The sequence below is a fragment of the Muntiacus reevesi genome, chromosome 13 (genome assembly GCF_963930625.1).
Source record: "Muntiacus reevesi chromosome 13, mMunRee1.1, whole genome shotgun sequence".
Taxonomy (NCBI): Eukaryota; Metazoa; Chordata; class Mammalia; order Artiodactyla; family Cervidae; genus Muntiacus; species Muntiacus reevesi.
The window spans coordinates 18,755,427-18,772,262 of record NC_089261.1 but is presented as its reverse complement, the minus strand read 5'-3'; positions in this window follow the sequence as shown (position 1 = coordinate 18,772,262).

The window sequence follows — 16,836 nt, the reverse complement described above, 5'->3', positions numbered from 1 at the left end:
GTGGGTTTGCCTGGACTGGTGGGGCATGTGGAGAAGGCCTGCCTGGGACTAGGCCAACACAGAGGACAGCAGAGGGATCTGATGGAAAAATGGAGGCCACATCCTGATCTCACGTGAGGCCCTGCATCCAGGTGTGCTCACAGCCACCCTGGTCAAGTCAGTTGCACAAGCCAAAACATTCCTTTTTTGCTACAGCCAGTCTGACTGGTATTCCTGTCAGTGTCAACTAACAGAGGAAGAAAATGTCAGATCCCTTTGGATCACCAGCTAGGAGAAGCTGGGGAGTATCTGTGTGCTTTATGAAAGCAGTAGGGCTCACAGGAGAGTTCCTGCAGGCGTGGTCCAGGAACTCCCAGTATCTGCATCACTCTGACACTGAACTTACTGAAGATGCACTTTCCTGGGCTCTAACTTCCAAATCAGAATCTCTGGCGGCAAGGTCCAGGACTCTGCCCTTTGTCAAGTACTCCAAGGGGTTCTCATGACATCCCATTTGAGAACCAATGGCTGAAGCAGGTGACCTAGGATCCAACAAAGATCCTGCCACCAACCTGGACGTTAAAACAAATCCCTTTAGGACTTCTCTGGCAGTCTAGTGGTTAGGACTCTGCTCCCACTGTAAGGGGCAGGGGTTTCATTCCTTGTTGGGGAACTAAGATCCCACATGCTGCACAGTGCAACTAAAAAAAAAGTCTAGATTTCCAGTAACAGCCAAACAGAGCCCTTCCCCTGACTGGTTGTTTCATGGGTGCCCAGCACCCATGCTGTGGGAATGCTTTATGTGTGCACCCGATGTAACCCTCACAACCACTGACAATCTTTAAGGAAAGGAATGGAGGCTCAGGGAGGCTGACTGACCTGCCTAATGTCACTCTGTTGGTGAATTTAAAACCAGCTCCTGTCTGTCCCAAAGTCCCCATTAGTAAGCACCTTTCCATACTACCTGCTCTGTCTTTAGAATGAAAACAGAACTTTTTTACATGCTGGGCACGTGATCTTTTTACTCATGCTATACAAGGAGTCTTGATTCCTCTTTGCTGCCCTTGCCTGCCTCAACCTGGTAACTTCCCGGAAGTTCTCTCCCCCTCTTATTCTCCTCCCTGGCACCTGTCCTCTTCTCCGTCCTCACTGTAACCATCCTGGGCCATGTCACCACCACCTGTTGCTTCCAGCAGTCTTTCCAATTCCACTCTTCTTGTTCTCAGACCTGCTCTCCCCACCCAGTACTGAGAGAGATTTTCACAAAATTATACCTCATAAAAAAAACATCGCAGCCATTAAAAAATTAAACAGGAGACTATGAAAACAGTCATGTCCTCATCACCAGATTAAGGAATAAAATATTTTTCTTGAGTCACAAAGCTCAGAGACCCTCACTGGTTTTTTCTTGCTCTTGGGATTAAAATCCTGTGGCCAAGGAGGCCTTCCCTGCCTGGCCTGGGCCCCGCTCCTCCGAGCCCCGTCTGCATCCCTCTGGCCCTGCTCCTGCTGCCCTGCCTAGATTTCCTCTCCTGCACCAGGCTCTCCCTCCTGTGGAAACACCGGCCTGCCATCTGGGTGTAGCCAGTGCCTGCCTGTGCTCAAGTCTGTTGCAATGACACTTCCTCAGCAAAGTCCCTCAGCCCCTAGAGCAGGCCAAGCCCTGGTAGCTAGCCCCTCACACCGATCCACACTGGTCAGTGCTTGGCTTAATGCCTGACTCTCCCAGCAGACTGCGAGTTCTGTGAGGGCAGGACTCCTGCCTTCCCAGGGCCCAGTGCAAAGTAACTGCTACAGTTCCTGAATGAAGAAAGGTACTAATGAATTGACAGCCTTTTGCAACCCTGGTAAAATATGTAACATGTATTCACTTGACAAATTTTGCCTACTCTGTATCTAGCTGATCTTTATTTAAAAAAATCCCAAAACCCACATCATTTGTCTTACTAACAATCTGTACTTCAGTTTCCTCATTCATCAGTAAAATGGGGATCTGAGTACCTACTTTGGGCGTGGGAAGACTGCCCTTTGTGGTGCCTGGTACACACAGAATGGGGCACTATGAGGGCCAACATGAGGACAGGCACTGGGTTTTATATCAAGCAAACCATGGGCATCACCCAAACACTTGCCGGATCTTTTCTTAATACTCATATTGTTAATAATATTCATATTATTATCCTGAAACTACTATATGTAATATAGGATGAAGCGAATAATCATGTTACCATTGCTGGGAACTAATATTTTTGTTATAAGAGAAAACAGACAAAATGTTAAATCAAAGAAGTAAAATCTATGTAATCCTAAATTTGGATTGGAAATATCAGCATGAATTAATGACTTAGTTTTTCTTAAAAATAAGAACTTCCTAGCTTTGTTCACTGACAAAATCTACAAATAAACTTAGTGGCAATGCACACCAACCCTAACTTTGAAAATAAAAGCGATTTCCCACTGAAGGGAAGTCGGGGCTCTGGAGAAATAAAGAAAAGTTCAAAATGCACTTAGAATCTCATCAGAGCAGAAGGCAAGGAAATCCATAGTATTCATGTCAAAAGGACACAGGAAAAACAAAAAGATGCGGGGAAACTCAAAGAGGCTCTGACTGGCTGAGGATGGTGAAATGTAAACTTTGAGAATATGAATTGCAAAAATGTGGATTGAAGCCCACAAGTTCATAATGATACTAACACAGAGCAAGAGAAAACAAATCTTGACTCTGGTCACCTTTGAGAGGATGCTAGGGAATACATTTATTTTGAAAACTGGTAAATACTTTCCTGACAGTCCAATAGTTAAGATTTCTTGCTTCCACAGCAGGCAACACTAGTTCAATCCTTGGTTGGGGAACACGATCTGGCATGCCACAAGGCGCAGACAAAAATTTAAAAACAAACAAACAAAAAGTAAATAAAGGTAAAGAGCCAAGCACTTACCCTGACTTTCCTGCACACAATTATAACTCAGAGTAATCAAACAGCAGAGGAAGGCAAGTTGCTCTAAGAGACATACTCTAACGAAGAAGAAATGATAGTGGTAGCGTACGGATGGTTTATAATTCCTGATGTTTTAGTATCATTATGGATTTCAGTGTATTTGAATGCTGACTGGGTATTACATATAACAATATTATAGTAATGTTTATAAAAAGCCAGTTTTTAGAGGTAGACACTGAAATGTTTATATGGTACCTAAGACTTACTTCAAAATGATGTTAGCGGGGTAAAGCTGAAATGACACAGCGTGGCTCCAAGTTGACTGTAGAGGCTGAGTGACAGCTACATGGGGGTCCAGTACTCTTCGAGTTGTTTATGGATTTGAAATTGTTTTTCAGAACGAAAAGTTGAAAAACCTGACCTCCCCTTCTGATGAACACTTTGACTTCACGGAATCTATTCAACAGACAGCACAGAAGCTGAACGTGTGTATACCTCACTATGGACAAAGATACTCATTTAGCATTAGTATAGCAGCAAACAGGGGCAAACAACCTAAAAGCCCATCCACTAGGGGTGGGTTAAATCAAATATGGTAAAATATATATAATATATATACAAACAGCTCCAAAAAGAATAAGGGAGCAATATGAACACATACTATAAGATGATATTGAGGATTTATTATTGATCACAGGTTAATATGGGCTTCCCTTATAGCTCAGTCAGTAAAGAATCTGCCTGCAATGCAGGAGACCCGGACTTGATTCCTAGGTTGGGAAGATTCTCTGCAGCAGGAAACGGAAACCCACTCTAGTATTCTTGCCTGGAGAATCCCACAGATAGAGAAGCCTGGCAGGCTATAGTCCATGGGGTCACAAGAGTTGGACACGACTTAGCAACTAAACCGTCACTACAGGTTAATATACTTAAATCAATCAAGGCATGGAAGTGTCTTAAAAATTAGTGTAAGGAAATGATAATCAACTTACAAATATACAGGATTGGAGATTTGTTGTTTGTGACAAGGAAAACTGAGGCTTAGGAGACCTTTCACTGTCTATTCTTTTTTACCTTCAGAAAAAAAAAAACAAAACTTTTTTTAACCACAGGCGGGGCCATTATCCACTACATAAAACCAACGAGAAAATCTGAACAAGACACTCTAGGGTTCATGGGCACAAGGGTAGGAGCTAATGACCTATCATTAGAGGTGAGCTGCCACATCTGGAGGTGCCCAGTCCTCACTTGGTTTTCGGGGTGCAGCCCCTACTGCTTCCACCTGGCACAATCCCAGAGCCATACTGGGGCTTGCTGAGCTCATTTCAGTCTTCCGGCACAGACTCAGAAGGCACTCCTTAACCTGCACTTGAGGAACCTGAGAGGGTAACAGGCAGGAAGGCTAGGGTTCTCCAAACTGAGGAAATAGGTTGCGTCAGTCGTTTTTTCTCTCTCTTAAGCGGCAGTTCAGTTCAGTTCACATAGTCGTGTCTAACTCTTTGCGACCCCGTGGACTGCAGCACGCCAGGCTTCCCTATCCATCACCAACTCCCAGAACATACTCAAACTCATGTCCATCACATCAGTGATGCCATCCAACCATCTCAACCTCTGTTTTCTCCTTCTCCTCCCGCCTGCAATCTTTCCCAGCGTCAAAGTCTTTTCCAGTGAGTCGGTTCTTCACATCAAGTAGATGTTTTTCTGGAAGGAACTCTTGCTTTTTCGATGATCCAGTGGATGTTGGCAATTTGATCTCTGATGTTGTAGCCACGTGTTCCGGGAAACAAACTCACTCAGAAGGACAATGCAGATAGTGGAGTGCAGTTTATTACACTGGCGGGCCCAAGGCAGAGTCTCCCCTTAGCCAAGGACCCCAACCAGTTTTTGTGAAAACCTTTATATACTCTAAACCTTATACACTCATGCCCAAACCCACCTCGCCAAATTCCCTGAAACTAGTCTGAACAAAGGAAAAGAAAGATACAATCAAAGTTAATCCGTGATTCATATGCCTTAAGCCTAGGTAGTTAACAGTGGACAATTATCAATAGGCCTGTGGTCATACCCCAATAAGCATAATAGAATTTATGATTCTATTTGGTTACACAGATAATTAGGGTATTCTTTTAGGTGACGGAGAGTCTAGGTACGAGCCCTAGGGCTCTTCCATCCAGGGGGGTCTGGTTTTCCAGTTGGTATGTCGTTTCCATAGATACTGGGCATATAGCTCAAAGTCCACAGTCCAGCCCAAGATGGAGTCCTGCTTTCAAGATGGAGCCTCTTCTGTCTGTTTCCTCCTTCACTGGTTCCTGCCTTTTCTAAATCCAGCTTGAACATCTGGAAGTTCACGGTTCAGGTACTATTGAAGCAGCAGGAGGAAACAAACTACAAGTGTCAGATTTTTTCCCCTTCTCTATATAAAATTAAAAGGAGGCTTCTTTTAAAATTCTGTGTTGCCATGACAACACCTGGTTCCACCTGAACTTAACTTTTCTCAAACCTTGAGCTAACCAATGCATTTTTCTTATGAAGATATTTTTCTTAAGCTATGTTAATGAACTATGTATTTACCCTAGACTCTGACTTTCTTCAGGTCGGTTTGCCTAAGACTCAGAACTGCCTTGACAAACCAGTATGTTTTACTCATACAAATATTCTCTTAAGCTATGCTAATGAGACTATGTACTTGCTCGGAAACCTGTCTTTCTTCAAGGTTCATGTCATTCATTTTATGGCCCGGGATGACTCACCTTGTGCCAATGTTATATCAAAATACATGTTGTGGGTGAGGGGCCTGGTGCCACTCTTGAGTTTTGAGACATTTCTTTCTCTAATTAACCGCCTGCTAAAAGCTATATAGCAGGGGGGCACTCTTTCTGCCCCCTTGTGATGTCTATGTCAGAAGTCTTCTCTATCTCTTTTATACTTTAATAAAACTTTATCACACAAAAGTTCTGAGTAATCAAGCCCCGTGACTGGCCCCGGATTGAATTCCTCTTCTCCAGAGGCCAAGAATCCCAGTTTCTTCCACGGCTCAGCAACAACCTTTCAAACCAGAGCTGGGAATGTGGCTTGTTAAAAACAATACATGTTTCCAGGTACATATTGTCAGTTCTCTTGGCATAAAACAGGGTCCCTGTGTCTGACTGTGATAGGGTTTTCCTCCCCACAATTTACTATTGTATTTCTGACTTCACACTTTTTTATTTTCAACAAAGGGAGGAAGAATATTCTCTTAATAAGCTTTTTGAAAAATTAGAATCAGGGGCTGAGTTCAAAGAATGTGATAGCTGTGCTGTTCAGTTGCTAAGTTGTGTCTGACTCTATGCAACCCCACGGACTGCAGGACGTCAGGCTTCTCTGTCACCCACCATTTCCAGGAGTTTGCTCAAATTCATGTCCATTGAGTCGGTGATGCTATCTAACCATCTCATCCTCTGCTGCCCCCTTTTCTTATTCCCTTCAGTACTTCCCAGAATCAGGGTCTTTTTCAATGAGTCAGCTCTTTGCATCAGGTGGCCAAAGTACTGGAGCTTCAGCTTTAGCATCAGCCCTTCCAATGAATATTCAGGGTTGATTTCCCTTAGGATTGACTGGTTTGATCTCCCTGCAGTCCAAGGGACTCTCAAAAACAGCCTTCTCCAGCACCATGATTCGAAAGCATTCATTCTTTGGCACTTAGTCTTCTTTATGGTTCAACTCTCACATCTATACATGACTACTGGAAAAACCATAGCTTTGACTAGATGAACCTTTAATGGCAAAGTGATGTAGCTGTATAATGTACTAACATGAAAAAGTCTACCATAATGAAAACAATGTTCCAATACTATTTACATAAAAAAAAAGATGGTGTAAGATATATACTCATACATGCTGGCATATGCAAGCATATTCCTGAAAAGTGCACAAAAAATAGGAATAGGTTCACCTAGGGAGGGTGGCTGAGGGGTCAGGGAGAATGGGTGGTCTAACTTGAACATTTCAGAGTATTTTGGAAAACGTCTTACACGCATTCCATATATTAAAAAGATAGTTATCTAGTTGTATTTGCTTTGCTGAGACTGTGAAACTGGTTGCCTTCATGTGATGTACAGAGAGCTTGTGAATCTTCATAGAACAGAATTTCTCAACAGTGCATTTTGCAAAGTAATTCCATTTTTGGTTACCAACTATATGATGGTAGGGGGTGTGGACGGAATTTTTGGTATTAATTGTTTTATACCTTTCATTTAATGCTACTTGGTTTGGTGGCAGTGAACAGTCCAGTAATAATAGTTAAAGTCAAAGTGTTAGTCGCTCAGTCTTTCCGATTCTTTGTGACCCCATGGACTGTAGCCTGCCAGGCTCCTCTGTCCATGGGATTCCCCAGGCCAGAATACTGGAATGGGTAGCTATTCCCTTCTCCAGGGGATCTTCCCAACCCAGGGATTGAACCCAGATCTCCTACATTGCAGGCAGATTCTTTATCATCTGAGCCATCAGGGAAGCCCAATAATAATAGTAATGCCTCATATTAATCATACAGCTATTATGGCTCTGGGTCTCGGTTCTTCACACGTATCACTGCTTAAAATCTTCATAGCAACCATGGATGTAAGTTACCATCCCCATTTTCAGCAAGGGAAAGGTTGAGGCACTAAGGTTAAATGACCTGATCAAGACCACACAATCTGCAGTGACAGCCAGGATTCCCATCTTGACCCTCGGCTGCAGAGTCCACTCTTTAACCACTGCCACTCCAGCCCTCAGGAAGGGAAAGAGCTGCAAGCTGTGGCATATGTGGGCTTCTGCAAACTTGGGAGCTAGTGTAACTGACTCAAGGCCACACATATCCACACACTCATTACAGAAATGGGTACCTCTGTTTATGTAAGAACTAGCTGGAGCAGCAGTTTACAGAAAACCTTGTAATTTTGAGTTAGTTTTTCTACTTCTTTGCAATAAATGACTCCTGAAGGAATAGAAAGCCTAAATTGAATCTCACCCATCTATATTATAAAGAAACTATTAACAACTCAGAAAGTTCCCTTATGGCTGGAAGATGTATGATTCTACTGTTTTTCATCAAAATGAACACAAATGTGTCCAACATAAATACCAAAGTTATTACCAGTGGGATTTCTGTTAGTCTTGGCAAAGAAACCATGAGCGAGATAATTACTAACAAGAGTGCATAAATACCATTTCAAAACATGAAGTTAAAAAAGAAAAAAAGAGGGAGAATTAAATTCTAGGTCTGAGAATTATCTTTGTATTTTAAAAAGGCTCTAGAATTCAAGTAGTCATTATGAGAATGGCCACCTTCAAGCCAAATGAAGTCTGAGGTAGAACCTGGGTCTACTCACCCCCCCTCTAAATTATGCAAACTTGATGATGCTTTCCTTAGGAAAGCATTTTCCTTAAGAAAATTCACATATACTCACAGTAATTTACTGCATAGACTTTCAGGGCACTCACAGACCCGGATCAACAACCCCCTGGGCTGAATTAGGGAATTATGGAGTGAGACCAACCTCTGCTGCCTGGTATTGCTGCTCAATTTCTTTGGCCTAAGTCCTTAAAGTCTTTCCACCACAGTTGTTTCACTTTCTGGTGTAGAATCCAAGTGTATAATAAACTCTGATAGAAGGAAAACGGCATAGCAAATCAACAGGGGTCTTTAACACAGCAGTGATATACCCAACCCAGGAAATTATTTCCTACATCAAACTCTGATCTTAAAAGGATCTGCAGGTGGTAACTTCAAACAATTTAAATATAAAGTAAAAAAATCCCACTTGAAGTGGCATCCAGGATCAAAGAGAAATCTGACAGGCACCCAACTACTGAAGTCTCTGGGTTTACATATTTATGTTTGAATTAATAAAACAATGCCAGGGATTCAACTTAATTAGAGCAACCACTGAAACAGAAATGAGTTAAGGGACTTGGAGAGAACAAAGTATGGAGAAAGACCCTGAAAGATCCTCTTAATTAAAATAACTAAAATGCTAAATGAAATGTAAAAACTATGCTAAAACAATAAATTATAGGACTGGCAGGAAAGATCAGCAGACTGATACCTAAACAAAGTGCAAATAGGAACCTTGAACTTTGGGAGGCAGGTGGGCACCAAAGTGGCTTTGTCTTCAGCAGTGTGTGTGTGCTGAGTTGAGTCCGACTCTTCGTGACCCCATGGACTGTAGCTCGCCACACTCCTTTGTCCATGGAACTTTTCAGGCAAGAACATTGGAGCAGGTTGCCATTTCCTACTGCAGGGAATCTTCCCGATCCAGGTACCAAACCCCTGTCTCCTGTGTTAGGAGGCAGATTCTTTACCACTAAGCCCACCTGGGAAGCCTGTCTTAAAGGCTTCTTCAACACCCCAAAACCCCTCCACTTCAGTTTTTATGACTCTCTGGGGGTGTTGGGGAAGGGGATAAAGCCCAGAACCTACTCAAGGAAGGGAATCTATTCTATTAGAAGGATGCCTTTAAAAAAAAAAAAAATTAAAGTGGAGAAAACCACTAGACCATTCAGGTATGACCTAAATCAAAATCCCTTATGATTATACAGTGGAAGTGAGAAATAGATTTAAGGGACTAGATCTGATAGACAGAGTGCCTGATGAACTATGGACGGAGGTTCATGACATAGCACAGGAGACAGGGATGAAGACCATCCCCAAGAAAAAGAAATTCAAAAAGGCAAAATGGCTGTCTGAGGAGGCCTTACAAAAATAGCTGTGAAAAGAAGAGAAGCGAAAAGCAAAGGAGAAAAGGAAAGATACAAGTATCTGACTGCAGAGTTCCAAAGAATAGCAAGGGGAGATAAGAAAGCCTTCCTCAGAGATCAATGCAAAGAAAAGAGGAAAACAACAGAATGGGGAAGACTAGAGATCTCTTCAAGAAAATTAGAGATACCAAGGGAACATTTCATGCAAAGATGGGCTCAATAAAGGACAGAAATGTATGGACCTAACAGAAGCAGAAGATATTAAGAAGAGGTGGCAAGAATACACACAAGAACTATACAAAAAAGATCTTCATGACCCAGATAATCATGATGGTGTGATCACTCACCTAGAGCCAGACATCCTGGAATGTGAAGTCAAGTGGGCCTTACGAAGCATCACTACGAACAAAGCTAATGGAGGTGATGGAATTCCAGTTGAGCTATTTTGAATCCTAAAAGATGCTGTGAAAGTGCTGCTTTAACATGTCAGCAAATTTGGAAAACTCAGCAGTGGCCACAGGACTGGAAACGGTCAGTTTTCATTCCAATCCCAAAGGAAGGCAATGCCAAAGAATGCTCAAACTACCGCACAATCACACTCATCTCACACACTAGTAAAGTAATGCTCAAAATTCTCCAAGCCAGGCTTCAGCAATACGTGAACCGTGAACTTCTGATGTTCAAGCTGGTTTAGAAAAGGCAGAGGAACCAGAGATCAAATTGCTAACATCTGCTGGATCATCGAAAAAGCAAGAGAGTTCCAGAAAAACATCTATTTCTGCTTTATTGACTATGCCAAAGCCTTTGACTGATAAACTGTGGAAAATTCTGAAAGAGATGGGAATACCAGATCATCTGACCTGCCTCTTGAGAAACCTGTATGCAGGTCAGCAAGCACAGTTAGAACTGGACATGAACAATAGACTGGTTCCAAATAAGAAAAGGAGTACGTCAAGGTTGCATATCATCTGTCACCGTGCTTATTTAACTTATATGCAGAGTACACCATGAGAAACGCTGAGCTGGAAGAAGCACAAGCTGGAATGAAGACTGCTGGGAGAAATATAAAAAACCTCAGATATGCAGATGACACTACCCTTATGCCAGAAAGTGAAGAACTAAAAAGCCTCTTGATGAAAAGTGAAAGGGGAGAGTGAAAATGTTGGCCTAAAGCTCAACATTCAGAAAACTAAAATGATGGCATCTGGTCCCATCACTTCATGGCCAATAGATGGGGCAACAGTGGAAACAGGGACTGACTTTATTTTTGGGGGCTCGAAAATCACTGCAGATGGTGATTGCAGCCATGAAATTAAAAGACACTTACTCCTTGGAAGGAAAGTTATGACCAACCTAGACAGCATATTAAAAAGAAGAGATATTACTTTATCAACAAATGTCCATCTAGTCAAGGCTATGGTTTTTCCAGTAGTCATGTATGGATGTGAGAATTGGACTATAAAGAAAGCTGAGTGCCGAAGAATTGATGCTTTTGAACTGTTGTGTTGGAGAAGACTCTTGAGAGTCCCTTGGACTGCAAGGTGATCATCCTAAAGGAGATCAGTCCCGGGTGTTCATTGGAAGGACTAATGTTGAAGCTGAAACTCCAATACTGTGGCCACCTGATGTGAAGAGCTGACCTATTTGAAAAGACCCTGATGCTGGGAGATTGAGGGCAAGAGGGGAAGAGGACGACAGAGGATGAGATGGTTGGATGGCATCACCGACTCAGTGGGCATGGGTTTGGGTGAACTCCAGGAGCTGGTGACGGACAGGGAGGCCTGGTGTGCTGCAGTTCATGGGGTTGCAAAGAGTCGGACACGACTGAGCAACTGAACTGAACTTTACAACACTGATGAATTATGGAGGCATCCCCACTTGATTTAACCTAATTATAGTAGACCCCAATTACAGCTGGGTATATGGCATTAAAAACGAAGAGGAAATACCCTTTTAGGCAGAAAATGGCGAAGAAGCTTGCCTATCTTGACCCTGGTTTGGGGTAGAGGGGAGTAAAAAGCTCTTTCCTACAAATTCATAATTAGCTTAATTTCATAATACCTATATAATGTGAAAAACATCAAAGGAGGAATTTAAAGATTCTATGTTGTTACTGCCCCAGTCTACCCAGAGAGGCAAACTCTTATCTTCTCTAGAGGAACTCCACTCAGCCTGCAGAGACTTCCCACAGATAAAGATAAATGGGCAAGTAAAATGGGCAGCTCCAAGTAAAAGATCACAAAACACATAGAAAAAGGACCAGGAGGAACAACAAAGAAACTCCCAAAGATTTCAGATACTGGAATAATCAGACAAAACGTAAAATAACCATGTTTACCACATTTAGATAAATAACACTTAAGTTCAAAAGATTGGGAGGGAGTAAATGACAACAAAGAAGAACCAAACTTATTTTTGAAATTAAAAAAAAAAAAACACAACCTGAAATAAAAGTAATTAAAATAAAGAATTCAGTGAATGTTTTAGATAGATTAGGCATGACTGAGGAGAAAATGAGTAAACTACAAGACAGAGCTGAAGCCATCTTTGAGAATGCAGAGCAAAGGGTCAGAGATGGAAAAAGGTGAGAGGTTAAATAGAAAAATGAGGCCTAAGACACATCTTGTTATAAATCCCAAAGGAGAATGGGAGCAAAGATAACTATTAACACTAGTAATTTAAATTAAATTTGTTAGAATTACCACTAAAAGAACAGTAACAATAAATTATAAAGGATAAAACTTCAAACAGAAAAAAAGTGGAGAGGGGAAAAAAGCAAGGAGGGAAACCCTCCACTGCATCCCTCCAAAAAACAGGAATCAAGCACGTCAACATGGATAAATCCCTAAACCAAATTACGCTGAGAGAAACCATTTACAGAATAGTGTTCAAAAATTGGCAAAAATTTAACATACTGTTTAGGGACGTGCACAATAAAGCAAAGCAAGGAAACAATCATATACACACTTCGGGACACACACTCTCTCAAGATACAAAAAAGTGGCACTGGCACACCCCCAATGAAACACGCTGGTCTCCTAAACAATGTTTCGTTAGGATCTGTAGAATGCTTTCCTGATCTACTATGTCCCATAATGCAACACTAAGAAATGAAAGGCAGCTAAATCACTCTGAAAGCAGTTACCATGTTTCTGAGTTTCTACCCAAAGCCTATGTAGCTAATTAGACCTTAGATATAGCTTCACAAAGTTGGAAAGCCTCTAACAGTAGAAGGTTATATTGACATCCTACTGATGCTTACAGGCCTCTAAGTAGAATGATAAGCCTCTGCTTCTAACAGGGCCTTTCTGATTTTATTAATTTTACATATGCCGCCTTTGATGTTTTTGTTTGAAGGGCTCCACCTGGCAAAAAATTTGAACAGCACTGTCAGGAATCTTAGCTTCCTGGAACTGGAAGAGAATGCTGATCACCTTTCTCAACTCTGTATATGAATGAAATTGTGTTAACCTGAGCAAGATTATAGATTTTAAAAATAATCTTATCAAAATAAATCATGGTGACAAAAATGTGCACCCAATAAGCAATCTGCACTGCAGCAAACCTTAGGATCACTGGTTTTCTTTCCTCTCCTTAGTCCACCATCATTAGAAATACCCAATGGTCCTTGAACAGCAAGAGGAACGTGAAACAGACCTCAGATCAATCTAAGCAAAGCTGGTGAGCAAAAAACCGTCAAACCGTGATCCACCACACTGGACCTGTGCATCTTATTTACACTGTACAACCTCTTGACTGGGGAATCAAATCTATGATCTGTTACAGTCAACTCCCCTACTCAGAAAGATTAAACCTAAACATAAGAAGGAAGATGCTGGTATTTGTTGGTGGGACATCAAACCCTGGGAAGTGGCTTGTTTTGGTAAATAAAAGGTATAGAATTTGACTCCACTAAATGCTCATGGGGGAGGGGTGGTGGTGTGAACGAGCAGAACTCCAGCAGATGGCACATGAACTTCTGCCAACCTCAGCAAGAACATCCCTAATCCCACCCTCTCTCCTGCAGCACCTACCTAACTCACCAGGGTTTTGCTGGAAAGGTCAGGCAGTCAGTCTGTGCCAGAACATAATGACTGGTTACTGTTCTCTTGTTCATCAGCCCTGAACAACTGGTGTGTGGGCTGGTCATCCCTGGGAAACACGGTATTTGATAATGTGCTAACTGGGTGGCTAGAAGAAAAAAAGGAATGCACATTTTTAAAGTGGCTGCTTAGTAATTTTTTTTCTTTTTAGTAAGTTTTCTACAATTACACTAAATATACATCTTGGCTGAATGATTATTAAAATTCAGTAGTTGCTTACAGTCAAATATCACCACTAGAGAAGTAGTTGGTAGGGACATAAGGATGAATTTGAAATTTACGCCCTGAAAATCTAAGTTTTAAATTATTAGAAGTGTCGGAATTTTCTAAAGTAGATACTGGGCAGGAATGACACTCAGCAACATCATCTGCTTTGCTGCTCCTACGGTCAGTGTCTGTACATCTGTTTAATACTGAGCAGATGCTCACTTCTACCTGAAGCTGGTGGAAATCGTTTGGCTGGTACTACAACCAAATTGAGTGCTGTACCCTCAAACAGTAAGATAAAGATTTTAAAAGCATTTAAAAGATTGCTACACTGATTAATTTCCAATTTTGCATGCCTTATAAATCTGTTAGCTCGAATATAAAGTTCATCCTTACCTAGGTAACAATCTATTTCCCTACATAATTATTGCTAAATTTTTTAGTTGTAACATTTTTTTTTTTAGTTGTAACTTTTTAGTTAGAAGACTGTAACTGATGTTTTATTTTGTAACATATAATTCAAATAACTGGCAACACACATAATTCTCACAACTAAAATGCTTACCTGTACTTGAAATGACTCAAGTATCTGCAATAAATCCAAATGTCATGCCTGTTTGGGTGATGGGAGCTAACTGCTGATCAAATGGGTAGCAGTCATCTTTCTGTTCACACAATCATTAATCATGTAGTAGTTCATGGATGCAGAAAATTTAAGTAAATCAATTTCTTGGGTTGAGGCTGAAGGCACTGATAGTACATCTTCATTTTCACTTATCAGTTCACATACTTAATCCAGCGAAGATGAACAAAAATTGGCTTTTGCCTGTACCTGTTCAAATTTTCCTAACATAACTTTAAAAAAAGAAATGAAGAACCACCCTTGTGGACTCAAACTAGCTGATGTGCAAAGCTGGCACAGAGAACTTGAAACCTCTTTGATTTTTAAAATGAGTTTAATTTTTTTTTTAATTGTATTTATTTCTGGCCGTGCTGGGTTTTCATTGCTGTGAGGATTTTTCTGTAGGTGCAGTGAGAGGGCTTCTCTTGTGGCAGACCATGGGCTCAAGGTGGACCAGCTTCAGTAGTTATAGCATGAGTTCAGCAGCTGAGTTTCCAGGCTTAGTTGCTCCAGGGAATGTGGGATCTTCCCAGACCAGGGTTGGAACCCACATCCCGTGCACTGGCAGCTAGATTCTTTACCACTGAGCCCTAGGGGGCCCCTTCTCTATTTTTGAAGGAGCATTTTTTAATATCTTCTATTGAAACCAGACATGAACAAAGCATTCTTTGCCCTCATGCCAACCACCAGTTTTACCTTCTCTTCTACTACATTCATGCTACGATGATGAGATCCCAAATAAACCTACCATTTTCCAGGCAGCACCTCCCTACAGTGGCTCTTATCTGGGTACCAAGATGCTCACCTTGCTGTAGCTGTACTGGCTGATCTACATCTTCACTTTTGCACAAACTGAGTGTTCTTTCAACTTTTCATCATAGCTCCACATTGGGAACCGCAGGTTCTCTTCTTTCCCATCAGTCTAAATCCTGTGCCTTCATGAATTAGCATTCATTTGTCCTCAGCTCCCATGTCTCATACTCCACGTGTGTATGTTACTTTTAAAGCCTCTAGTCTTAAATCAAGGGGCTTGAAAAACAAGATGATATATTTGATGTGGGCAGGTGTAGTACAGAAGATACCTATCAGTTATTTCTGTGATGAGTTCAAACAGTATCATGTTAACTATTTGGATGTATATCATATCATGTATAACATGTGTATCATGTTAAATAAGGATGGCAATACCTATCTATCTGAATGGTTCTGTAATAGTGTTGTCATCTTTGAGAGCTGAAATACTTCACAACCACTTAAAACTAGAATGGAAAAAATTACACTAATAGTTGCAACAACTTCATTTCCTAGTTATTTCTTTCATATTTGCTGAAAATATCTATCCTGTAGGCAATCACTGCTCAGAAATGCTTAGCTAGCCATGGCTCAGTATCAGGTCCTAATAAGGGCTACACACAAAAGGCAGATGGTTCTAGAACTCAGCCAATTGAGATATTCAAACATAAGAAACAACTGGGACTAATTATAAGGTAACAAATAGTAAATATTTACTGAATACTGAGTCAGGCATTCTTTTGAACAGATCTCATTACTTCATTTAGTGATTTGCTGTGAGATATTAGATATTGTCCCTGTTTTTATAGCTAGGGACACTGCATTTAACTCACTCACTCAAATCACATAGCTAGGAGGAGCTGGGACCTTGATTTTGTATAAAGGCAGATGTTCCCTGAGCAGCACATGGCAACAAGGACAAATGAGAGAGTAAGGTTAGTGCAGACTGGGATCTACAAGGCAAAATCTGAAGTTGTGTCTTCACATACTAAGTTGAAGTTATCTGAGTCTCTCCTAAGATCTCATGTCCTAAAACCAAAGGTTGATTGTTCTCTACTTAACCAGTGCTGTGCTTCTTTTCACAAGAATTTTGAGCTACGAACTACACTCCACACTTTATAACCCAAGCCCAGTGGGTTACAAATGGCTCAATTCTACAATCTTCGAGGATTTTGAAATCCTGGAAGTGATACAATTGATAATGTTCAAGGCACAGATTACAGATCCATGAAACTGGTACAACTTGTTCATCTTCTTCCATTAGAGACCTGGGAGAATATCTTAAGTAGAATAAGCAAACTCTCAATTTGTCACATATGTAGAGCAGGAAGGAGCTGGAAGGAGCTAGAACTCACGAGGTCACCCAAGAGCACACTGGGGCACAGACACGGCAGATGCCTCAGGGCCAGGGCTTGCAGTACAAACTATGCTCCTTTCTCCCACAAGCAAATGTTGGTTCAAACAATCCCCACTAGGT